At 48.4% G+C, this 24,573-nt stretch overlaps 1 protein-coding gene and 1 long non-coding RNA gene across 5 annotated transcripts in view; both read left to right on the top strand.

Moving 5' to 3' along the window:
• Positions 1-480: 480 nt before the first annotated feature.
• LOC128087326 (uncharacterized) lies at positions 481-4,138 on the top strand. The gene is made up of 2 exons (XR_008209787.1): positions 481-938; positions 1,535-4,138. It is a non-coding gene; the product is annotated as an uncharacterized LOC128087326 (long non-coding RNA).
• Positions 4,139-10,197: 6,059 nt separating this feature from the next.
• The window catches only part of LOC128087323 (mitogen-activated protein kinase kinase kinase 3-like), a 129,309-nt gene continuing 114,933 nt past the window's right edge, over positions 10,198-24,573 (top strand). For 3 of the 4 annotated variants that reach the window (XR_008209786.1, XM_052696752.1, XM_052696750.1), the window contains exon 1: positions 10,198-10,328. The gene's annotated coding sequence lies outside the window, so the exon portion shown is untranslated. The other variant, XM_052696751.1, reaches the window with a different exon arrangement.

Below are 24,573 nucleotides of genomic sequence, written 5' to 3'. Positions count from 1 at the left end.
CAAGTTGGTGCGCCGGCGGAGGCTGGTTGATAAGCTAAGTTATCGTGCCTGCGGAGGTTAGTGGGCAGGCCAAGTTAGTGTGCTGGCGGAGGCTTGTTGATAAGCTAAGTTAGCGTGCTGGTTGATGTTAATTGGCAAGCCAAGTTAGTGCACTGGTGGAGGCTAGTTGATAAGGTAAGTTAGCGTGCCGGCACAGGTTAGAGGGCAGGCCAAGTTAGTGCGTTGGCGGAGGCTCGAGGGCCGGCAAGCTAGCATGGCTGCAGAGGCTAGCTGGCAGGCCATTTTAGCATGCTGTTCGAGGCTAGAGTGCACGCCTATTTATCACGCCAGCTGAGGTTAGTGGGCAGGCTAAGTTAGCTTGCCGGCGGAGGTTTGAGGTCCAGTAAGTTAGCGCGCCTGCAGTTCTGCTTTCAAAGTGACTGCTAATTGCCCTAGCACGTGCGTGGATTGCAGCATTTGCTGATCTATCTTGTAACACTCTTTGGTACTTGTTTTAATGAAGAGAGAAAGAGGCTCCTACCAGTCCCACCATGACCCGTACAAGAGCACTGGAAGAGCAGAGTGGGATTTGTTGCTGCATTCAAAACCTTTCTAGAAGTAAAGCCTTCCATATGGTGAAATGGTTCTCTGTAAATAACAGTAACAGTTTGATTTCTGGTTCTGAAAAGACAATGTGATGCATGGTAGGCTGTTGTACACTGCCATGCTTTACAAGACCCAAGAAGACAGGAATCCAATCCTGCAAACACCAGTTGCAGTGTCAAAATCAAGCCCAGAGGCATCACCTGTCTGTTCCAGAAGTCCTGTTTCCTCTCTGACTGTTGTTTGCAGGATCTTGTGTGATGGAAGTGTTACAGCAAACATTGCTATACATTTGCAAAACTGAGTTGTCAAGCTTGCATTTTCAAAGCACCAATCCATCTTAATTTAGGCATCTGGTAAGCAAGCTCATTTTCGGAGGTGCTGAGTGCTTAACATCAATTGAACTGAATGGATATTCCAGATGACCTCCTCTCCTCTCCTCTCCTCTCCTCTCCTCTCCTCTCCTCTCCTCTCCTCTCCTCTCCTCTCCTCTCCTCTCCTCTCCTCTCCTCTCCTCTCCTCTCCTCTCCTCTCCTCTCCTCTCCTCTCCTCTCCTCTCCTCTCCTCTCCTCTCCTCTCCTCTCCTCTCCTCTCCTCTCCTCTCCTCTCCTCTCCTCTCCTCTCCTCTCCTCTCCTCTCCTCTCCTCTCCTCTCCTCTCCTCTCCTCTCCTCTCCTCTCCTCTCCTCTCCTCCCCTCTCCTCCCCTCTCCTCCCCTCCCCTCTCCTCCCCTCCCCTCCCCTCCCCTCCCCTCCCCTCCCCTCCCCTCCCCTCCCCTCCCCTCCCCTCCCTCCCCTCCCCTCCCCTCCCCTCCCCTCCCCTCCCCTCCCCTCCCCTCCCCTCTCCTCCCCTCCCCTCCCCTCCCCTCCCCTCCCCTCCCCTCCCCTCCCCTCCCCTCCCCTCCCCTCCCCTCTTCATACATACATACTAATGCCAACATTTATGTCTTCCTAGACAGAACCGGGCTGCAATAAAGCACTGAGACAAGAGAAAGCAGAAGTAGCTTTCGGTAGTGACAACCTCCTGTTGAACAGAACACCACTGGAAATAGTGTATACAGCAGCAGCACTTGTGCTCTACCCAGAGCACTGCAAACAGTACTGTGGACAGTGACCATTGAACATTGGCTGTGTACTATTTCAAGAAGTTTTCATTATGTTAAATGCTGATGCTTGATCTTCCTCCAGGGCCAGAAAGCTTTCATCCCCCGGACAAATGCCTTCAGCATTGCTGTGTTCTTGCAGCACTGATTTCAGTCGCTGACGTGTCATGCATCGATATTCATTCATTCATTCATGATGCATAGCACCGTCTTCATTCAGATGGTGTTTCAAGCAGCTAAAACAACAAAACGGGCTTGGATAATTTCCTCTTTCATTTTGAAACAGGTCCCAACTGTTGCTTCTTTTAAGTCTCCGTGAGAAGGCTGCTTTTGCATTTAAGTTTGTCACGCATGAAAAGTCTGACATCATTATTTGATGTTTTACTGAGTCTCCCCTGAGCCCTTTGCAGAATCCTTAATCGTGTCATCATTAGCTGTTTTCATAAAAGCAGAAAACCTCCGTGATCAACATACAGTGAGGCTCTGCTCATAGATAGATTGTGGTGACACTGTTACCCAGGCATATGCTCTGAAATCTCCTTGGGTTTGAGAAGTATAATCTCATTTTCTTGGATTTCAGATGCATGCTAAATCCTGTCCACAGCATTAAACACCTTTTTTTCTCATGCATACCTGTTATTCCACCTAGATCTACCTTTCAGCTTATAGAACCTCTGATTAACAGCAACTAGCTGCTCTTAATGCCAATATCTGCCATTGCAGAGGCACTGCTTTGATGTTTTCACTGCAGGAGATCTATCACTCCCATCTTTGGTGCAAATAGGAGGATGGAGCCCCTCTCATGGAGCAGTTCACTGCCACACCTCTTGCTAGTGTCACTTGCCGTGCCTTTCAGTTTGGAGGGGATTTTGCCAACAGGCTCTGTGTTGGGATAATCCAGCTTTGGTGCTATGATCATTTCTTTAGGAAAGCATACAGACTGGTTGCCCTTTGTAGGCCAGCTGGTGATCACTGTGCATTAAATCTGTCATTTTCTGCCTTTCAGCGGTATTTCCTCCATCAGGAATCTAATGACTGTCCTTGATTTCTGCTCCACCTACAGTTACTGGGCCTGCTTGAAGTTTGCGAAGTGGCTTAAATACCATTTACTGTCAGCTACTCCTCATGGATGCCATGAGGGCTTGAACACACTCTCATAGGAGGAATACTCATAATAAACATCTGCCTGGGTAAAGGACCAGACATGCACATTTGCAATTAAATAGCTTAATGTCATTTAAGTATAATCAAATCCTTGGTTAATGTAATCCAATATGGCACCGCTGGAGCTAACCAAAGGCTTGTTCCAACCCTCAGGTGATAGAAAACTCAGTTCAAAAGGCTTTCAAAGCAAAAAGAATTTGTGGTTTTGTGGTCACTGTTAGGCTTAGGGAATGTCACATCCTTGTGTTCTGATTCAGACTTCCTCCTGGATTATTAAAATGGGTCATTTCAACGCCATGTTTCAATTCCTTCTGCTGTAAAGTGGATGTAACATCACTTCTACATCACACAGTGCATTCTGAGTGTTGCCTACTTTTGTATTACAGATCCATCTTTAATGATGCTAATAGGATCATTATTGGAGCACTTCTCCTATGAAGACAGGCTGAGGGAGCTGGGCTTGTTCAGCCTAGAGAAAAGAAGGCTACGGGGTGACCACATTGCAGCCTTTCAATACCTAAAGGGAGCCTACAAACAGGAGGGCAATCAGCTCTTTGAAAGGGTAGACAACAGCAGGACAAGGGGAAATGGTTTTAAGTTGAGGGAGATTGAAGGTTTAGGTTGGCTGTCAGGGAGAAGTGCTTTACAGAGAGATGGTGAAATGCTGGCACAGCTGCCCAGAGAGGCTGTGGATGCCCCGTCCATCCCTGGAGGTGTTCAAGGCCAGGCTGGATGGGGCCCTGAGCAGCCTGGTCTGGTATTAAATGGGGAGGTTGGTGGCCCTTCGTGTGGCAGGGGGTTGGAGATTCCTGATCCTTGAGGTCCCTTCCAACCCTGGCCATTCTGTGATTCTGTGATTCTGTAATATTCTGAACAGTAACATTTAAGGAAGGGTACAATCAGATGCTTTAAAATACAGATCCAAACGTTACTTTCTGTTGGGTTAAATTAGTAGACGTGAGGCCATTTCTGCCATGCAGGTTGTGAGGCAAGGACAAGAACTGTAGCCTAGGTAGGTCCCAAGGCTTACCCAGCTCACCAGCATATCTGCAGTAGATCTGAGCACTTTCTGGGCCAGAGGATGATGCTACACTTCTGCCATGGAGGAATAGCTGTACCATGCAGCATTTTCTTCACATGTCACTGGATAGAAATTGCTGTGCGTTCTGGTTTAAGGAAGAGGTAGTTCAGAATTTCTGGGAATCACACAAACATTTCTGCTGGGTAATCATCATTAGGAGGAAATGTCTCCATTAACCCTCTTGTCTAAGCTTCACAGCTATGGGAATTTTTTCTCGGAGACGAATCCTATGTTCATCATAGTCCTGCAGTCACCTCCTCCTTCCCCTGCAAAGAGAAAGATTCTTTGCTGAAGATGAGAAAAAAACAATGTTGGCCCAGGGTATGAAGCATCTGCCTGCTGGCTTAGAACAGGGAGCGTGGTCGTGGTCATGCTGGCATCGTGGTTCAGCTGAGTAGAATGGTAACTGAATGGAATCCAAAAAAAGAGTCAAGAAGAATGCTTTTGCTTTCTCCACTCCTCCCCAGATAATATTTCATGTAGTCCCCACCAAATTATACATAAAATAGCTTGTGCCTGTTGTTAGTTAGCTACTAAGGTTGGATCTACAAGCAACAATAACTTGCTCCTATTGTACTATTGCAGTTGGACTGTTGCCATATTCCCCCCATGGGTTTTCTACAGATCTATATTTCAAAGTTATGGCACTCACAAAACTCTGCTGTGTGAGTTCAGACAAGCTAAAAAAAAAATTAGTCATGTTTCCTCTATTCCTGCTACTTTACTAGGCTTCCTATTTGCAATCAAATTATTTTTAATTTTGACCGTGGTCCTATTGTTTGCCAGGAAGATAATCATCTTATCTCGCTGCCGGGATATTTCTCTCTTTTCTCATGTAGTTTCAGATGGATTAAATAAATACCACTTACACAAAGCACACCGAGTTGGGCAAAAGGGCATTTCATGATCCCTGGTTGATGTGAAATTTAGGAAATGTCTCCTTTTTGGACAAAGTAAGAGATTGGAAGGACGTGGACGTGCCGTAAGGGCAGCTGTGCTGTTTTTGTGTGCTAGCAATATGCACACAGTTAATTGTCATTCATCTCAGAGCCTTTATGGAAACACGTGGGTCAGTTTAAAAGTTAGTAAGTGACACTGACTTTGCTCACCAGTGCTGACCAAGGGCCACAGATGACAATTACCCAAGGTTTTGGTAGGGGAAAGGCCAAAAAATGTCTGAGTAGTCCTGTGGGAGCCTTCTGCTCCTTCTTCCTTGGTGAAACCTCTTTATCTCCATGCAGGGTACCCCCACCATGGCATCCATCTGATAGGAAGGCTTTTCACAGAATCATCCAGGGATGCTTTCGTCCCCTTTCACGAGTCTGGAGATCACAGCAGAGGCAGTTAAATGTGCAGCAGCCAGTTCACTGTGTTGTGGCTCCTGTTCTTGAGCTATTCTGAGGGAAGGATAGATGCCCAGCAAGGCAACATGGACAGCCTGTCAGCTCCAACCCAATGCAAGCATCAGGCACCTCTCAGATATTTGCAGTTTCTCCAGTAGCCCCACCTGTGGAGGAGCTGGGCAGTTAACACACAAACAACAATCACACAATGGAAAGCTGCGTGGACCGCTCGTAACCCAACTGTTCTGTTTTGTGTTTTATAACCTTCACCCACATACCCTTTCCTAGTGCTGGATGCTGAGTGGCTTACCTCCAGCTTCCTAATTATCGAGGCACTGCTGCTGGTATTTTACTGCAGATGAGGAAATGAGGACATATGGCTTGTGTGATAAGAGATTTATGTGAGCTGTCTGTACAGCGGTGCTGCAACTTTCTATACGAGTCCATTTATAAAACAAAACACGTGTAAACAGTCGGGTTTTGATTGTTTCTGTGATTTCTTCCCCCTCGTGACAGATGTAAAGGAAAAACTGTAAGTTTCCACTTGATGCATGCGGATAAGTTTATGGCTAATGGGATGGATCCCAACTGCAGTAAATCAGTCTCCACTTCCTCTGATCTCTGTCAGCTACAATCCAGCTCTGTGTGGGTAGATGGGAAGAAATACAAAGGAATTTGGGCTCGATGGCTGCTCATACTTTATTCACCAGTACGCCTGAAGGGTTCTTGCTGGAGCTTCTTTTGTCAAGAATACAAAATACTGTTTGAATTGGCAGCTAGAGTCCCATGATTATAATAGGCGACTTTGAGTACGCCCTTGTAGATGGGTTGGTTACCTTTAAAATCAGGAGAGAGGCTAAAGAAATAAGAAACTTTCTGGGAAGTTGAGATGGAAATGCAGGATGTCCCCTGTGATTTTTGGCTTTCCTTCAGTTTGAACCACAAATGCCACATGAATGATATTTCTTGTGCTCCTTTCCATAGTCTTCAGGCACCAGACAAGCCCATAATGTATTCTGGGATAGTTCTGACCTTACCTGAGAAAGTCTAAATTGTGTCTGTCTGCAGACAGGCAGTATAACTCACCAAGGCTTTCAGCCCCACATCTCTCAGCAGCATCACCTTGCAAATACAGGTTGGAGGACGCAAGTTTCAAGGTCCATACATACATTAAAAAGCATCACTAATAAATGCTTGCCTAATAACTGAAAGCAGATCCTCTTCACTTTCACTTTGTAATTTTTGGAGATGTTTATCCCTTTGTTTGGGCAGGGTAGGTGAGTCATGGAACAAAAACAGCGTGGAATGTTGCATTCAGCCATGAAAGCACATGCAAAAACTACTAGGAAAAAAAAATCATCCATACAACTTAATCTCGCTGCAGTCACACCCAGTTGGATGAATGAAGCATTAAAACCTGTGCCTTCTGGTTGATTTTCACTGCTGGCCACTGCATGCTGCTGTCACACTCAGCCTTCAGGGTTTGGTTTTCTTAACATCGTGTTTCTTATCATAATTCAGGGCTAGGCTGGCTGGGGCCCCGGACAACCTGATCTAGTGGAAGGAGTCCCTGCCCACAGCAGGGGTTGGATCTGGATGGGCTTTGTATGATTTGTGAACTCTCTTCTTTTGGTAGATAGACAAATGCAGCGCTGAAGCTTATGATCACAGTGAGGGCTGGGGGCTTTCCTTGTATCTGACCCCATCTTTGTGCAGTTCTCTCTCCTCCCCAAGATGAGACGTTGCAGTATTCCCATATGGTTAACAGGCACATGAAGTGTACCAAAGAGTGCCAAAGCTCTGCTCTTGGGTCTTAACACTCAGCCCTGTCCTCTAGTACGAGGCCTGTGGATTTTATCTTCAAGTGCAAAACTCACCTTTTTCTCCTGAAGTACAGATGCTGCTGCTACCACCTACTTTCTACACTGGGATGGAAGCTGGGAACATCCGTGCACCAAGTCTCTAAAGGAGCCCAAGATCTGCTCTATAACCTGAAGGGATATAAACCCAAACTTGTGGGAGTGCTTGGACAGGGGGTGAAATTTATGGTGTGGGCAGGAGATGTCAGCTGCATTTTGTTGGAAACACTCTTGAGCCAGGGCAGAGAAACATGTCAAAACCCATTGAGCCACAGAGATTTCTTGTTACGAGGGCTTTCCTATTGCAGATCCCAGCACCTGCCCTGCAGAATGGATGGTTCTACCAGTCGGGGGCTTTCATATAACAGGAGAGGTACAAGAGGATGAGGAGGAGCTACTGTGCGACGCTGCAGCCTTGCAGCTTGCATCTCTGTGCTGAAATTGCATGCAGGTCCATGAGCAGCTCCAGCATCCTGCTGTGAAGCAGTACCCATTTTCTGAGCAAATTACTTTCTTTACACTGAGACGGCATCACTCCTTTACAGTTTGCAAACTAAGTATAGGAATGATTTCATCCACCTTCAATACACAGCCATCACTATGGGAGAGAAAGCTTGACAGATGTCTCACAGCACTCACCAGCCTTATATTACAGTTTAGGGCAGGAAGCAAGAAAGGATATTAAATCAAACAGAAAGCATGGGAGAACTTCAGGTTAGACAGAGCTTACTTAGTCACACAAGAATTGGGTCAGCACTGGGGGATATGCGTTCACATCCTGCAGCAACCTTAGCACAGCCCAAAATAGTAGCAGTTAGGTAAAAGCCAAGTCTCTTCCCCTTTTTTCTCCCCACTGCAAACACTAATGCTTACATCACGAAAGAAGGAACATAAATTGAACAGCCCTGGGCAATGATTTGCAAACTTGTTGTTCTGCAGATGAACTTTCTGGATATCTCATTAGTACCCACTGGTGGCATTGAGCTTTTCTCTGAACATATTTTTGGGATAGTATAGTTCTTTATATCCTTCATATCACCCCACTATTTTTTACCAGCAACGAAGAATCAGAGCACACATTCATACATCTTCTGTGTGGCGTGGCTTTCATCTCACCAACTGCCATGGCTTGGGATAGCATGCATCAAAAATTGTTTCCTAATGGCATTTGGGACACAGCTGTTCTGGAAGTAAAGGGAGAATTTGGCTGTATGGATATGAGGAACACCACGCCTGCTGTCTTTAGGGACACAACATAGCTTCATGTCTTTTTTGTCTCTGCATACAGAGCCACTACAACTGTCTGCAACACATTCATTGGTGCTCTCCATTGTGCACTCTTTACCTTATATACTTCAACCTCAGGTCCTGGAGCCGTGTGCCTGGTTCCCAAGGTAAACGTTTCTGCTCCTCTCCACAAACATGCTGCGGGTTGCTAGACTGCATTTGCACCAGAACACATGGAAGTGCATGCAGAGCCACACACCTCCATTCGTTCTCCTGCCAGGCTTCATAAGTGCTTGCAGGAGCAACAAGAGAAGGCAGAATATAGGAGCAGGTCCTCAGCACACCCATCAGCAGAGAGCTTTTCCACGGAAAAAGGCTTTGCACACATGATGGTTGTTACATTGTTTGGGAACACCCTAGAATTGAAATCACTGTAGCCGGATTCCTGGAGCATCAAACAAATTCAGAAGAGAGAAGCTGCTTGGAAGGAGTTTTCAAAAGTAACTGGCGCTCGCCTAACTGATTCCTGTTAAAACCAGGAGATATTAAAGGAGCTGCTTGTCCCTGAGTACCTTATATACTTCAACCTCATGTCCTGGAGCCGTGTGCCTGGTTCCCAAGGTAAACACACGTGATTTATTTCAGAAACACATCTGCAGCGCAGGAATTCATTGCACACATCCCTGAAGGGCAGGAGCCAAAACATTTCCAATGTGCCAAGTTACCGGATTGTTATTAAGCTGTCAGAGTTACAGGGAAGGTGCAGGGAAAGGCAACCTCCTTCCCCAGGCCAGGTGGCTTAGCATAGACTTAGGCTGCTTCCCAAAGTAATGAGGCAAGCGGGAGTCAGAGGTTCCTTCCAGCAACAGCTCGGTCCCCCTGGATGCCTCCCTGTAAGCTGCACAAATATTCTGCAGAGGGAGAGGGAAAAGAGTGAAACCTATTCGGTTACATCAAGCTCATGACTGGCCTAGTAAAATCATTTATGGAGTGAGGGAACCCGGAGCGCTTTGGGCTGGAGCCATCTGCTGTTATTTGGTACACAGAATCGGTTTCTATGGATTTTATTAATAGGTCACGCGATTGTGTGCGAGGATGTGAGATGTGAATCTCTCCAGAGGGGTCCCTGCCTGGGGCTCCTATTGCCTTCACAGGCAGCAGCTCCAGCTTTCTGGCAGCCCTGAAAGCCTCAAGGGGAATGGCTCTGCTGCTAGGATTCTGCCTGCATTTTTGCTTGCATGTCTCTCTCGCCACTAAAATTTCAAGCTGATTTTCTTCCTGTTCTTCTCTGCAGCACGTTTACTCAATGTGGAAATAGGGAAATAATCAGAGAAATGCTCCTGCTTGCTTTCTCCGCTGTCTGCAAAATTCTCTTTCTTTCTACCCAGTGGGATTCCTAGTGCAGACCTCAGGCCCCACTTGCACTGGCTTTGGAGTCCACGTTGTGTGCTGGCCCTTACGGTGTGAATTTTGTTTTTAAGCCACTTTGGCCTCCCCTCAGATGGATCCAAAGGGATGTGCTGCACCAAGGATGCTCAAGGCAGGCACTTGTGGGTCACCGCATCCCAGAAGCTGCTCCACCTCCCACAGGGGCTACCAAGGAAGCTCTGAGCTGCTCTGTGACAACAGGCGACATCCCAGAAACAACCGAGAGCCACCCCAAAACCCCACGCCGCAATAGGGCCCGGCCCTCCCTCATCCGCTAACGCGATCCCCAACCACCACAGAAGCCCTCAGCGGGGCCACGCGTTATGGCGCCCCCCGGCGGGCTGGCGCTGCTCTCGGCGCCGCTCCTCACCGCTTCCCCATTGGCGGCGGCGGCTCCGCGCGTCATCGCTTCCTCCCGCTTTTGTGCACCGCCCCGCGTCCCGCTGCCGCCGCCGCTCCGGATCCCGCCGTGCCGCGTCCAGTCGAGCGTTGCCGAGCCGAGTCCCCGCGCATGGCCCCCCGCGGGTAGCCGCTCTCCGGACGGGTAAGGCTCTCCGGGCGCCTTTCCGCGGGCAGTGGGTGCGTGCAGCCGGGCTGCGGGCTCGGTTTTCTTTGGCTCTTTCATTTTTATATTATTTTTTCCCCTCGGTGCCGATTTGGAGTTTCGCTTGTCTTCGTTGTTCTTTCCCCATCCGCTTTCCCCGAAGGTCAGCCCGCTTCTGAAGGTCGCTGGCGGGTTGCGGGGTTCCGCTCCGTGCGGGGCCGATCGCTGCGGGACGGCCGCGTTACGGGCGCTCGTGTCGTCGGGATGCTCCCGACTCGTGCCAGACCCAGCACTGGGTCTCTACAGTCTGGGTTGGTGCCGAGCACCGCAAGCCACAGTACCGGAGAACCGTGCATACGATCGTTTTCTCGCTTGACGTGGCCGAATGCCGCTTGGGAAGTGGATTCCCCTCTCCGACTGCTTTTTGCCTCCTCCCCAATTCCCGTTGGCTTCTCTTAGCCTCTTGCACACCGACCCGCTGCGGGTTTGGCTGCACACAGAGAGCCCAAACCCTGAGATCCATCCTTTGTGGCTGTGCTGGGGATGCTGAGGGTAGCCGGCTCGGATGGGGCCCTGGGCAACTTGATCTGCTGGGTGGCGACCAGCCCACAGCAGGGGCTCGGAGCTGTGAGATCCCTCAGAGGGGTCTTTGAGGTCCCTTCCCACCCAAACCGTTCTGTGATTCAATGACTCTTTCTAGGTTGGGGTTTGTGCAGAGTTTGGGGGTTTCGGGAGTCAAACGGCAGTTCTGTGCTAGCTGAGGGTCTGCTGCCCATCCCTTACAGTGGAAGGGCTTTGAGGTTTCTCCTGCTCTTTAGTGCTTTCCTCCCCAGCTCTGTGCCTCAGGAGGGTTTCCCGGCCCATAGAAGCTCCTCCGTTGCAAGCCAGGGCTGGATGGGCTGCCAGCCTGCTGGTGTGTGAGCATAGGGGCTCTTTTGCATCTTCCTTCCCTAAATAGTTTCTTGTGCTGCAGTTTTATCCATCAGTCTCATTGCAAAGAGATGCAGTCTGGCTTTTCATACAGAACAGAACCTGCAAGCTGATGGACAGAGCAGCATGGAAACTCTTCTCTTCCCTCCATCCCTTCCCAGACATTGCTATGGACTGGTGATGCATCCTGGTGTGAGCATGCAGCTTGGACTTGCTTTGTTTTCTGAGTTTTGCTGTTGGGAAGGGCCCAATGGGGATGGCAAGGATTGCAATGGTGCTGGCAGAGCTTGGTGCTGCGTGTCTGTCCCTCCTGTTGCAGAGCTGCTGCTGGAGGGAAGTGAGTCAGGGAGGTGAGAGGGTCATTAGCTGCAGTGGGAAAGGAATTAAAGACTTTCAATGACAGCTCATCTGCTCCGAGGAAATATGGTTTTTCTCTCTACAAATCTCTGCATTTCTGTGTATCTCCAGGGCCAGCTCAGGAAGGGGCTGCGTGTCCCTGGAGGCAGCAGAGCCCTCAGCTTCTGCAGTGGGCCATGGGCTGCTGTCTGCCAGCTGCAGGCAATGTGTTCTGGGTTCAGTCCTTCCCACTCCCCTCTGCACATATCCCGGCCAAGTGCAGCGTGTGCAGCAATGTGCAGAATGTCAGCTGTGCACCGGGGAGATGGAAAATGCATTATAGAGCCATAAGAAGGGGAATATGGAATTTTATTCTTTTTTCCCACTTGGAGCCCTCAGGCGCTCCTCAGTCTTTGCAGAAGAGTTCTAAATGGCCCCACTGATCCCTAACCTGGCGGAATACCCTGAATCCCCAGACTGTATTTATTTTCCCATTTAAGCTCTGTGAGGCAAAGTGGGCGATGGGACGTTTTTCCAGGAACCCTTCCAGGAAAGCATCCGTGGCTCCGGCCAGGCTCTCTCTGTTCTCCCTCTGCTGCCTCCTTGGCTCTCTGCACATTCCTTCCAGGTGCCTTTTCTGCCTTTGTCAGGTGGGATGCAGGGATGCTCCACGTCATCTCGCTTGTGCCCGACCGTGCTGCCTTTGTGTGATGTGTGGGCACCGGGTTGGCATCTGCCATGCTGCTTTTCTGCAGGAGAGATGAGTTCCATCTGTGAAGGGATGTGTGAGCGCATATGCATGTGGTTGTGTTGGCATTTTGGTTTGTTTTCAGTTTGTTCTCACACTTCTGATCCAGTCTGGCCAAGTAGTCTTCTTCTTAGTCACTGAAATGGCAACTGGTGGCCAACCCAATCACTGTCCCATCTCATCTTTAATAACAGAAGATTAAAAAATAGAATCATAAAATCACTAAGGTTGGAAAAGATCTCAAAGCCATCAGCCGTCAGCCCACCCCTGCCATGCCCACTGACCGTGTCTGTCAGTGCCGCATGGTTCTGGAGCACCTCTGGGGGCGGTGACCCCACCACCTCTCTGGGCAGCTGTGCCACTGCATCACCACTCTTTCCGGCCTGAAATTGCTGCCTTCTGCTCCAGAGCCACTGGGGAATGATTCCCTGCTGAAGATGGATTGTTCAGGAAAGCAGAACGAGAGTGTTGAGCCTTCCCTGTGCCGCCGTGCCAGGAGCTGTGGTGTCCCATACTGGTGACATAGGAAGGAGTTTGGTCCCTCAGTGCTGCAGCAGCTGGGGGGAAAGCATTTGGCCAGGCGGGCTGCAAGGGCTCAGGGTCGAGCCTTGTGTCTTTGTGGTTGGGGCAGGGTGTGCTGCTGGTGTTGGCTCCGGGTGTTCCCAGAGCACCAGGAGTGCCCTGGAAGGCTGAGAATTGGATCTAGACTTGCTGAGGCTTGTAGGAGTCAGAGGTGGCAGGTGCATGTACCACCAAAATAGGAGGATTCGGCTCCAAAATGCATTCCCCAAACACTTTTTCCATGGAAGATCTTATATCTGTATTAGTGGAGACCAAGTGGCTCTGGGTCTCTCATAGAACATGTCCTCTCCCAAGTTAAAACTCACTCTGGCTACTATTTAATCAGCAATTTTGGCAAAAACTGCCCTGGTTTTATGCTCCTCACTCTGCAAAACGATCAGGGCAGATGAGCCAGCGCCGTACTGAAACCAAGGGAGGAGCTGAGCTGGAGCATGGCCTGGTGCCGGAGAAGCAGCACAGGACAAAGTCCGGGCAGCGACGTGCATGGGCCAGGTCCTGGAAGGAGCTGCCCGCTGCGTGGGATGCTGTGCAAACATTGTGTGCTGGCCAGGCCCTTGGGTGACCTGAACTCTCAGGTAGTGATTAAACACCTCTCCTGCACTACTAGGGCTGTCCTGGAGTGTTGGTGTTAATCTGGTCTGTTTAAAGACATTTTGTGATTCTGGAGCCTTGCGAGTGCCTGAAGATCCCTAAAGGACTTTGGAAGTTTTGCACATAACGAGGCTTGGCTGGGGAAAACAGTTTAGGGACAAGGTGCAGGGTGAAGTCTTGTAGCTGGTGGTCGAGGTGAATGGATTGGAATATGTGTGTGGACAGGAACTCTATTTTAAGTGCTTTTTCCTTATTGGCCTCTAACCTGAGAGTGCCCTCAGGGGGACTGTCCCTTTTCTGCATGCTGGGTCATTGCAAAGGCCAACTGATAATGTTATCTGTGGGTGATGCTGGTGTGTTGACAGCTCAACTTGATGTCTGAAGAGATGATGCAGTCAGTGTGGAAATGGGTGGCTGGAAGGAGGTGTGGGCTGGGACCGTGCAGCAAAGCAGTCTAGCAGCTCTGCGAGTGATGACTGTGTGGTACTTGGAGGTGGGAGGTTTGGGGTTGCTTCTGCTGATGTGGATCAATCATAGAGTGGTTTGGGTTGGAGACCCAAAGACCATCCAGTTCCATCCATGGGCAGGAACCCACCAGACCAGGTTGCCTAATGTGCATCCCTCCATACAGGCACCAGGCTGGGTTGAGCTCCTGGAAGGCTTTCCTTGCTGGTACTGGGTCTGCTCTCACTGAAGCCTCAATGCCTTCTGTTTGCCTTTCAGCATGGATACACAGTCCAATCCTGATTGTAGTCCTCCTGGCTCCCAGCTTGGCGAGCAGCTTTTGGGAAACCTGAGCACCCAGTTAATAATAGGATGGAATGCTTTTGCTGCTCCTTGGTCTTAATCCTTCCTTGCTGGTGTAACTGAGTAGCCAGAGTCATTAGAGAAACATGCAAAATATTTCAGTTATTTCTATTTGGATGTTGCTGGTGGCAAATAAGAGATAAATGGAGTCTGTATTGAGCTGTGCTTAGTTTGTTGCATCATTGGTTTTATTGGAGGGTTCAAGGTCCAGCTCTGAATTGCTGCTTTCTGGGTTCAGCCCAGCTTCAGGGTGCATTGGAGCTGCATTGTGCCTAATGAAGGGGTGGGCAGATGGAGAAGCGAGGGGAAGGGCTGCATGTGTGTGCTTCTTTAAAATGCTGGGTTCTCATTCTCCATTACTGCCTTCCCCAATCTCCTGAGTGGCTGTGGTTAGATGGGTTTGCTTTGGTGTCTGTCCCATGAGCTGACTTGTAGTGCCTCAGAAGCTTCCCACTAGCCATTTGCAGATGCCCGTGTGTGATACCAGCACTTCTGGATGTGCTCCTGGATGCTGCCTTGAGTCCTGACTGGCTCTGATGGAAGGGCAGCTGTGTTGTTGTCTGCATACCGTAAGGGTGGCCTCTGTGTGCAGACCAGCTTGGCTTCATCTTTTTTGGCTGAAATGACCTCGTAGGCATGAAGGGTTTGAGGAATAGTGCCTGTCCTTCCCTATGTTTGCTTGTGTTGGGGATGGAGATGAAATGCTTTGCTTGCTGGGGCTCTCCCCAAAGTGCTGAGATATTGAAGATAAAGACAATATGTGTGTCATTCACTGTGCTACCTGGCTGATGACTCAAGAGAAAGGGAAAATACTTAAATCATCACAATATGTCAGCGCGTTCACATACAGCATTACCAGTATGACTAATAACATGGTGCAAGCCTGCTTGGCTTCTGGATGGCACAGGCTGGGGAGAGGGTGTCTTACACTTGTGAGTTGTGTCACAGAAGACAAGCTCAAACAATCAGCTTTGGTACTGGTGTAGAATGTGCTGTAACTGTCTTCATCTGGGATGAAATCTGGGGATCAGCTCGTTGCAGTGTCGGTCTGTGTCCAGGAGCATCGCTGAGGGCTTTGAATGGTGCCCTTACAGCATCGTGCCTTAACCAGGGAGTACAGTGGGGGAAATTGTGTATATAACTATTTAAAAGACAGCTATTCCCTTTGCAGAGTTTGGAAAAAATTGCCTGTACATCTATTGCATGAGTCTTGAGGTGTTAGCAGACGCAGCTGTGTTCCGCTTAACTGCATGCTGGCATCATTTTGGCTGTTCTTGCAGTTCTTGAGAAATGAGAAGAGGAAACCATTTGGTTAGAGACCGAGGAAAGCTGAAGGATGTCTTTAATGCATCTGTGTGCACTGAGTTGTACAGATGTATGTGCTGTGTAGTCCCTAGTTGTAAGGGGTCTGTGGGGGGGGACGAAGCTCTGTTGGGGGGGATGAAGCAACCTGTGCACCTTACAAGCCTGCAGTGTTGGCTTTTGGGCTGGAGGGCAGTGGGTTGGCTGTATGCTCTGGCTTGTGAGAGGGCACTGTCCCCTCCATTTGTAGTTTGTGATGAGGACCACAGAACGTGTCTGCACATCCTATAAAACAAGGCAGCCGTGCTGCAAGGCTCTGTTTGGGGCCGTTTCTGACATAATCCATCAAGAAGCAGTCTGCTCTCTGACTTACTGCTGGAAGTGTGTGGTTGTGGATGGATGAGCAGTTGCTTACCTAGCATTACCAAAGCAACGAGTTGTTGCTTTCCATGACTCATGAAAATGCACTGTAGGTTCTCTTAAGAATGGCTGAGATCATTTTTTGGCCAGGGCCGAGGATCTGGTTTCCTTAGCAAATAGCAGTGGAGGTGGAGGGATGGGGATTTCCAAACTCATTTCTTTGTATGGGTGAGTTGGATTTTTGAGCTTGCTTAATGAGGTACTTATTTCATTTGAAAAGAAGGGAAAAAAGAAAAAGACCTGTAAGTTCCACATCTGTTTGGCTTTCGTGGCATGTCCCGTTTTGTTGTGTTTTGCCTTACAGAGGGGAAAGGTACCAATAACACTGCAGGGCTGCATGCTGTATTTTTCCGCTTAAACAGGCATAGAAACAGGGGTGGCATTTTTCTTCTAATGCAAATCGTAGAGTGGTTGGAGTTGGAAGGGACTCTGAAAGGTCATCCAGTCCAACTGTCCTGCAGTGTACAGGGATACGCACAGCTCCATCAGGTGCTCAGAGTCCCATCCAACCTGACCTTGGCTGTTAGCAAGTTATGTTTTAGTGTTTGGTCAACCTTCTGTCTTTTTATTTTATTTTTATTAAATAATTATTTGCATCACTTTCTGGTTTGGGCCGTTCGCTCTGTAAGGAGCAACACTCGCATCCCTGAGAACCAAGTGGTGCAAGAGGAGCATCAGGTGGAAGAGGATGGAAGCTGTAGGATAACGGGAGGTCCCCAAGTGCTTGGTGACCACTGCACCCAGCTTGCAGCATCCTCTGCACACCTGTCAGGGGGAGCAGCTGTACCTTAGCACCTTGGAGCATGCAGAGAGGGTATTGGCCCCCTGGGGCTGCACAGGGGCAGCACATCTGTCCTGGGAACAGCAGGAATGCAGCAGTGTAATTGCAGCAGCATAACTGCCTGGCTGAAAGCCAAGGCTGAATGGGAACAATGTGACTGAACAGGTTTGTGCTCGCTTCCTCTAATCTCAAAGGTGAGGTAAAGCAGAAACTCAGAGGAGTTTGCTCTCCTCCTGCTTCCCACTGCTGTGCATCTTGTTTAACTCGCTAGCTTTGGGCATCGAGGGCAAAGAGCACTGGTTTTATCAGAAGCATCGCCTTACCTCCCTTTTCACAGCACACCGTACGGGGAAGCCTTCTGGATCGTAATGATTTATTTCTATGCAGAAAAGGAAATAACTGTGATCTGCAGTCTTCTGTTCTCAGGGTTTGCGGATATGTGGATGTAGGGACAAAGTTCATGACTTCATGCCATGATTAGCTGCAGCCTACATGCCTGTAACATGGCAGCACTGAGCCCAGCACGGCTGCAGCAGGCTCTGTCGGATCTAAAGAAGGCTTTACCAGCAGGACTAGTCCTCAAGATGGGAGGTTTAGGTTGGATATTAGGAGGAAGTTTTTCACACGGAGGGTAGTGATGCACTGGCACAGGCTGCCCAAGGAGGCTGTGGATGCCCCATCCCTGCAGGCATTCGAGGCCAGGTTGGATGTGGCTGTGGGCAGCCTGGTCTGCTGGTTGGTGACCCTGCACATAGCAGGGGGCTGAAACTAGATGAGGATTGTGGTCCTTTTCAACTCAGGCCATTCTGTGACTCTGTGATTACCAGGTGGGTTATTGCTATGCAGGGCCAAGACCCAGCAGCAGTTGTAGAGCTGGCAGTTCTGGGGAGCAGAGGATGTCAGCAATGAGCTGGTGCTGCTGGGCTTCCAGGGCTTTGCACTGCTGTATGCTGGAGAAAAGAGGTGGAAGCAAGATTTGGCAAGCTGTTCTGCGTTTTTTGAACAGTCGTGCCTTCAGATTGCCGCCAATGCATGGGGTTCTTTTGACTGGAGAGGTACGTCAGAGGGCTTTGTGGTTTCTGGGAAAGTGCTGCTCTGAAAGCTGTGCTTTCTCATCTGTAAATTACAGGTGGGGGTGTTGAAGCCCACCCAGGTTAAGTCATTCCCTCCAGTGTAAGATTTCCAGAGTATAACAGAGGGGAAAGAGTCCTAAATCCCATTCCTTCCTCCAAAAAAGAAATAATAAAGTTTAAAAGAGTGAACTTAGGATTTTTTTTCCTTTTAGTTTAAACATTCCAGTCTTCATGACTTACCTTTCTTTCTTCAGCTTTGACATCTGCAAGTACTTCTTTTTAACCGAAAATAAGGAAGCGTGGATTCTGATGTAATCATGTGATTCCAGGAAACTGGCTACTAATGAAAAACACCAAATCGTGTGAGAATTTGCAATGCTCAGGGTCAGCCCATGGCCCAGCATCTGAACTAGAAACCAAAGCAGAACCTTCTATTTTCAGCCTTCTTTTCAGTGTTGTGACCGGCGAGCATTGCTTCATCATCCATTGACGCCCATCCAGTTGCAAGAGGAGATGTAGGGTTCCCCAGACCCTTTGGTTCCTTATATTGTTCTCTTCTCTGTGCTGGACAGGATCATGTTTGAGTGTTCAGAGACGCACAGGTTTTCCAGTAGTACTAAAATGAGGTCTTGCACTGCTTGTGGCTGCTGAGAGAGAAATTAATGGACTGACTTGGGTGCCTTGGAGCTCATTGAAGCTGAAAGACCACTTGCGAGTCCTCCTTGGCTTAATTCTCCTTGGGCAAGTCTTGTGAGCATGAAGGAAATAACAGCAGGAAGGGAGATGTCTTCAAAGGGCAGTGCTCTCCCAACGTGAGCAGGCGAGCAAAGCCAGCACGTTTCTTCACACCATGGGAGATATTTATTCTGTGACTAAGCATAAAAGTTAAGAGATGGAAAAGGTCCTATGAGATCATATCGTCCACCTCCCTGCTGGCGCGCGGTTTCCTCCCTGGGGTGTATTTTTGAATGGGCTGTCAAGCAGATGGGACTCATTTACTGGAGGTACCATGGGGCAGCCCGTGCAGGTGTGGGATTCCATGCACATGTGACTCCACTTGCATGTGCACGAGTTGCTTGCAGCAAGAGGATTTGATAGTAAATCAGACTCAGCATTCTTTGCATTCTCGAGCCTTCCCGTTGACTTGCTGCAGCTCGGTTTCTGCAGGCGTCAGCCTGTCTATTTTGGAATGTTCTAGGGATAAGCTAATTTTGCTTGATGTTTATGATGGAGTAGGTGGTTTGAAAACTAATAATAATAAGAAAAAAGAAAAAATAGAATCTTTTTGGTAAGGAGAGGTCAGCCAGCTAGACATCTGCACAGCTGGCCCAGGCTCTACTTGCTGTGGTCTATGATGGCGTCGAGTGAAGACTCCCGGAGGAGACATCAGAAAGGTGCAGGTGGAAATGCTATTGCTATGACAAACAGATCCGTGCTGGAGTTTCAGACCGGAGCTTTGGGACCATCAGCTCTGCTTCGTTTATTGCTCCTCAGAACGTGTAACCATAGCACAGCTTCATGCATACATGCTTTTTTTTTATTTCACACACCCCAGTTTCATTTGTGGCTGAGAGCACTTAGCAACTCACAGAGTGCAGACACTGAGTGTTGGGTAGAAAGGGACAGATTCTGTCCATACCTAATTCAGGGAAGATTTGGAGCATATGTAGAATGTAGGTGGGGGTTTGGAGCAGAAATTTCTTATCAAGGCATGTGCTGCCTTGTTGTGTTGGGATTGTGTTGGCTTTTGCATCCAGGATACTTTGCTGCTTTCAAGAGCATCTCCTGGTCAACAGGGATGTGAGATCAACATTTGGGATTGGAAACCAGGACTGCTGTATGATACAGGTGAGCAGCCAAGCTTGCTTCACCACTGATGAGAAGTTTTTGCTGGAGGTGGCCCCATGTTGGGCCCCTGGGGCTGTGTGTTGGCCTTATGGTCAGTACTCCAACACCATGCTGCATTCTGTGTAGTTTTCTGTAGGTGTTGTAGGACATCCCTTGGTGGACCACTCTCTCTGCTGAATCAGGAGAAGTTTCCCCCTAAATCCAAGGAGGGCAGGGGCTGGGTGTTTCATGGCACACACCATGTCCCTGGCACCGATGGTCTTTTTCTTGGCATGTTGCATGGAAGTGACAGTATCGCAGATGACGTTTTCTAGGAAAGTTTCCAACACTTGTAAATGAGCCCTGAGATGTGCTTCACCTCCCTTCCTCCAGCAGACGTCTTCTGAGGAGGGGGGACTTACTGCAGGGCACAGCACATGCAGAGAGAAAGTCTGCCTTATTATTACTTGATTTGGAGAAATCTTGGTCTAAAGATTTAAAAAGCAACTGCACATAATGCCTGGACACCACCTCTCATCATCAATTAACAGCATTAAATGCTCAGCAGAGAGAGTTAATGAGAAAACTGAAGTCAGGATAGCCTTCTGGTTTCCGTTGAAATACAGCTGAAGAACTGGAAAGGCTCCTGTATTTTGTTTTGATATGCAGGCATATGTTCCTTTCCATCCTGGAAATTAATTCTGTCTGTCAGAAACTGGGCCGTGGGAATCATTATTGAGTTGCTCAATGTTTCTCAGAGCTCTCTTGGAAGAGGAGCTGACTGTTTCCCTGCTGTGTCTAATAAATGACCTGGTTTTGGAGCAGCTGAGCAACTGCTGCTCTGACAGTCTTTGCATTTGAAGGTGTTGCTTGGCTGCCCTGACAGTCCAGGATTGGTCTGTGGTCTCTTGAAGCTGATGGGCTCCTCTCTTCTGAAGGTCTTCAGGTCATATTTCCTCCAAGGTGCCTTCTGCTGCTCCTGATTTTCCTTTGCACCACACCAGGCTGGAAGCCATAGGAGAGGCACTGGCACAGGAGGAGCTGTGGGTGCCTCATCCCAATGAGTGTTCAAGGCCAAGTTGGATGGGGCCGTAGGCAGCCTGGTCTGCTGGGAGGTGTCTCTGCCTGTGGTGCAGGGTTGGAAGCAGATTTCTTTAAGGTCCTTTCCAACCCAAGTCTCTTCTGATGTCAGTGGGCTGTGATGCCCAGCTTCAAGCAGCACAATGCCCTCAACTAAATTTAGAGGCATGACCTGCCTTTTCCTCAGTTTTCCTATCTTTTTTACCCCTACTTATGTTTGGGGAATGAAGGGGAGCCAGCACAGAAACCACAATAATAGAGTCACAGGAGAGTTTGGGTTACAGGGGACCAATGTATATGCTCTATATACATATCAAACGTATATCTCTTTCTATATAATACTGTGCTGCTCAAACATAAGGCCATGTGCTACCTGCTCTGGTTCCTGCACTGTTGATGGCTCACGTTATATCATGTGTAGACAGTCACACACACAAACACAAGCGCATTTGAGTTCATGTGATGCTGTAGGTCAGGAGGACAAGGAGAATAAAACTTATGTGACCCACGTGTTCCTGTTTCATAATCTCATCACCACCCCATCAGTGTGTGCACAAACTGGAGACGGCAGTATCCTGGGGCTATGCAGGAATGCATTCCTTTCACCCAGAAACACAGCATGCATTTTAATCTTCCCTTGCCACTAAGTGCTTGTTGAGCTTGGCTTTCCCTGCTCTCATCTAGATTCAGAATTACGCAACAGAAGTGGCGTGAGCAAGAAAATAATCAGAGAATAATAGAACATTGGGAGTTGGAAGGAGCCCACAAGGATCATCAAGTCCAACACCTGGCTTTTGCACAGGACCACCCAAAAATCAGATTGTGTATCTGAGAGATATGTCCAAACCTTTCTGGAGCTTGGAAAGGATCTTGAGGTGACTCTATGGGCCGATCCTCTGGTCCTGGTCTCCCCATGTGCCATGGGTTTTCTTGCTGATAGGAACCTTAGAATCATAGAATGGCCTGGGTTGAAAAGGACCATGATGCTCATCCAATTTCAACCCCCTGCTGTGTGCAGGGTCACCAACCAGCAGACCAGGCTGCCCAGAGCCACATCCAGCCTGGCCTTGAATGCCTGCAGGGATGGGGCATCCACAGCCTCCTTGGGCAACCTGTTCCAGTGCATCACCACCCTCTGAGTGAAAAACTTCCTCCTAATATCTAACCTAAACCTCCCCTGTCTCAGATTAAGACCATTCCCCCTTGTCTTATCACCATCTGCTCTCATAGACACAGGCAGGTTACAATGACCAGGTAGCTGCTGAGAGAGCAGAAAGTAGTCAGTAATTGTGAGCCCTCAGCTTCTCTGTGAATCAGAAAGTTGTGTTTTGATCAATCAAATGCAGATGGGCTGCAGGGGTGAGGCTGCAGCTTGTTAGGGCAGCCAGCTGAGAGGCTATCGATCGCAGCCAGTAGAGGCTAATGGTGGCATATGAGGGCTGGTAGGGCAGACTGTAGGAGAGCTGAGATGTCAGTGGGAAGCTGGGAATGAGGGAAAGTGGGTCTGTTAGCAAGTAGGTTGCCTTGGGGGATGGCAGAGCAGCTTCCATGCTTAAATCAGGATAGGCTGTGAGGTCTGGCAGCCTACCTGAGAGATAGCTGGGCCTCCTCCTACCTGCTCCAGAGCCTGTTGTGGAGATAGGGTTGGTTCTGAGCTGCTGTTATCCTCAGGGAGAACTGGGCATCCCAGGCAATGGACTCTCAGGTCAGGTTCTCCATTGTGTGGCATTGCTCCAAAGAGCTGCCAAGCCAAGGTGTCACGTGTCTGAGGATGTGATTTGACCCTGGATAAGGGGAAATGATACATGACAGTGTTCCTCTGAATGCAAACAAACCATCGTCATTAGCAGAGGGGGCTGTCTGTCAGGGTGATACATTTATCCTGACTTGATGTTCTCTGCCTTTTTGGTTTTTGTTGTTGTTGTTGTTGGTTTTTTTTTGCTGATGGAGGAGTACTTTTCAATACTTGTGATTGCTTCCTAGTTTTATGGTTTATGGCAGCTGATCTCTGTGCAAAATCAACACTTTTTTTTTTTTTTTAAATGTACCAGTGTAAATTACTGATTATTCCACTGAATTTGGTAAAGGGATTATTACTAGATAGCAGAAAAATGAAACTGACTGAGAAAAGCTTACTGGAACGCGTTGGATGGGTTATTGCATTTACAGACTCACTTGCAGGAAGAGGAGGAGCTGATAAGGGAAGGAATCTTAAAATCTTAGTGACTCTTAAAAGGCTGTGGGGGAAGTTAACAGCTATCTGCCATGCAGGTTTTAAAGCTCATGTTCTACACCTGATGGAACCAACAGGATGGCTTAGGAGAGACTTCTTGAGCACAGCTGCACTGGTTTTGTCACTTATGATGAAAGGTATGCTCCATTTTGCACGATGGCTCTTAGGGATCTATGGAGTATCTATTCTTCTAGCAGCGTACTGTTGAGCAAGAGATTCCTAAGCAGTTTTAAGTTGCTGTGTTCCAAAATGGGGAGAAAAATCCTTGGCTGATACGTGTTCGTATCAAATTCCTTGTTGGCTTTTGTGCAGTGTCTTCCAGAGCACTGGGCTCCTCCTTATGTGAGCTGTGGGCATGCACTCGTGTCACTCCTTGCTTTGCAGCTTGATGAGTGCATGCTCAGGAAAGGTTTTTTTTTCCTCCTCTTGGCTCATGCAGTCTGTCCATCAAGGTCATTTGCGAGATAAACCTGCAAACCTGGGCCCTGGTTACACACATTTGCAGAAAGCCTGTCCCTGTTGCATGCTTGTAAAGATAGGATTGTAAGCTTGAATGGCTTCTTTTTGACCATACCTGTGTGTTGCGTGGTTCAGATGAGCAGAAGATGCCATATGAATTGGGGATGTCTCAAGTGTCCCCAAAATCTAACAATTCTAGTGCTTGATTTAGTGGTTGCCAGCCCTGTATGCAGCAAGGGATTGGAGCTACGTGATCTTTGGGATCCCTTCCAACACAAGCCATTCTATGACTATGATAATCCAAGGAAATCTTTGATATTTTAACCACTCATTGAGTTTGAATCTCTCTTGGCCAAGCCTGCAGGCTGTTTGACCAAGCTATCCGCGTGCCTACGCTTGTATTCTCCCAGCTAAAACAATCTCATTTGCTTTGCTGTTGTTTTTAACGCTACCCCAGCCCTGGCCTCTAAGCTTTTTGAAAATAACATTTACAATAATATTTTTAACAGTTCCGTAGTATACAAAACTCCAGCGCCCTGGCAGGACTCCCGGAAACTTGCTGAAAGTTAATGTGGTCAACTCTTAAAAAGGAGAGATTTTTTCCGCTTGACTCTTGCTTGTTAAACGCTGTGAGCCCAACATGTTGTTCCCTGCTGCTTGAAAAAAACAAGGAAAGTCCCAATTTTAGCAATGCTAGTTTGAGTAGCTTTCCAGCTGAGCCGCATTTCAGGGGCAACTGTGGCTTGTTATTATTGTTTTACAGTGATGTGTCCATACACCTTCAAAGCAACACATGATGTAGTGCTCAGGCTGGGAGTAGGTACTGCTTTCCCCGGGAGCCTTACATGTATAGGTCTCATTTGGGTACTCATACTCTGTGCCCATGTAGCTGCAGTGATGTTGAGCCATTTGAGCTGTAGAAACGAATTCAGCTCAATCAAATCAAAGTTGCTTTTATTCCAGGTCACAGAATTGCAGGGGTTGGAAGGGATCTCAAGAGACCATTGAATCCATTGCCCCACCAAAGCAAGTCCCCTGCAATAGGTTACACAGGCAGGCATTCAGCTGGGTCTTGA

Source organism: Tympanuchus pallidicinctus, unplaced genomic scaffold (genome assembly GCF_026119805.1).
Source record: "Tympanuchus pallidicinctus isolate F22 unplaced genomic scaffold, pur_lepc_1.0 scaffold3, whole genome shotgun sequence".
NCBI lineage: Eukaryota > Metazoa > Chordata > Aves > Galliformes > Phasianidae > Tympanuchus > Tympanuchus pallidicinctus.
The sequence above is the reverse complement of the archived record's forward strand: the minus strand, read 5'-3'. Positions and strand labels throughout refer to the sequence as shown.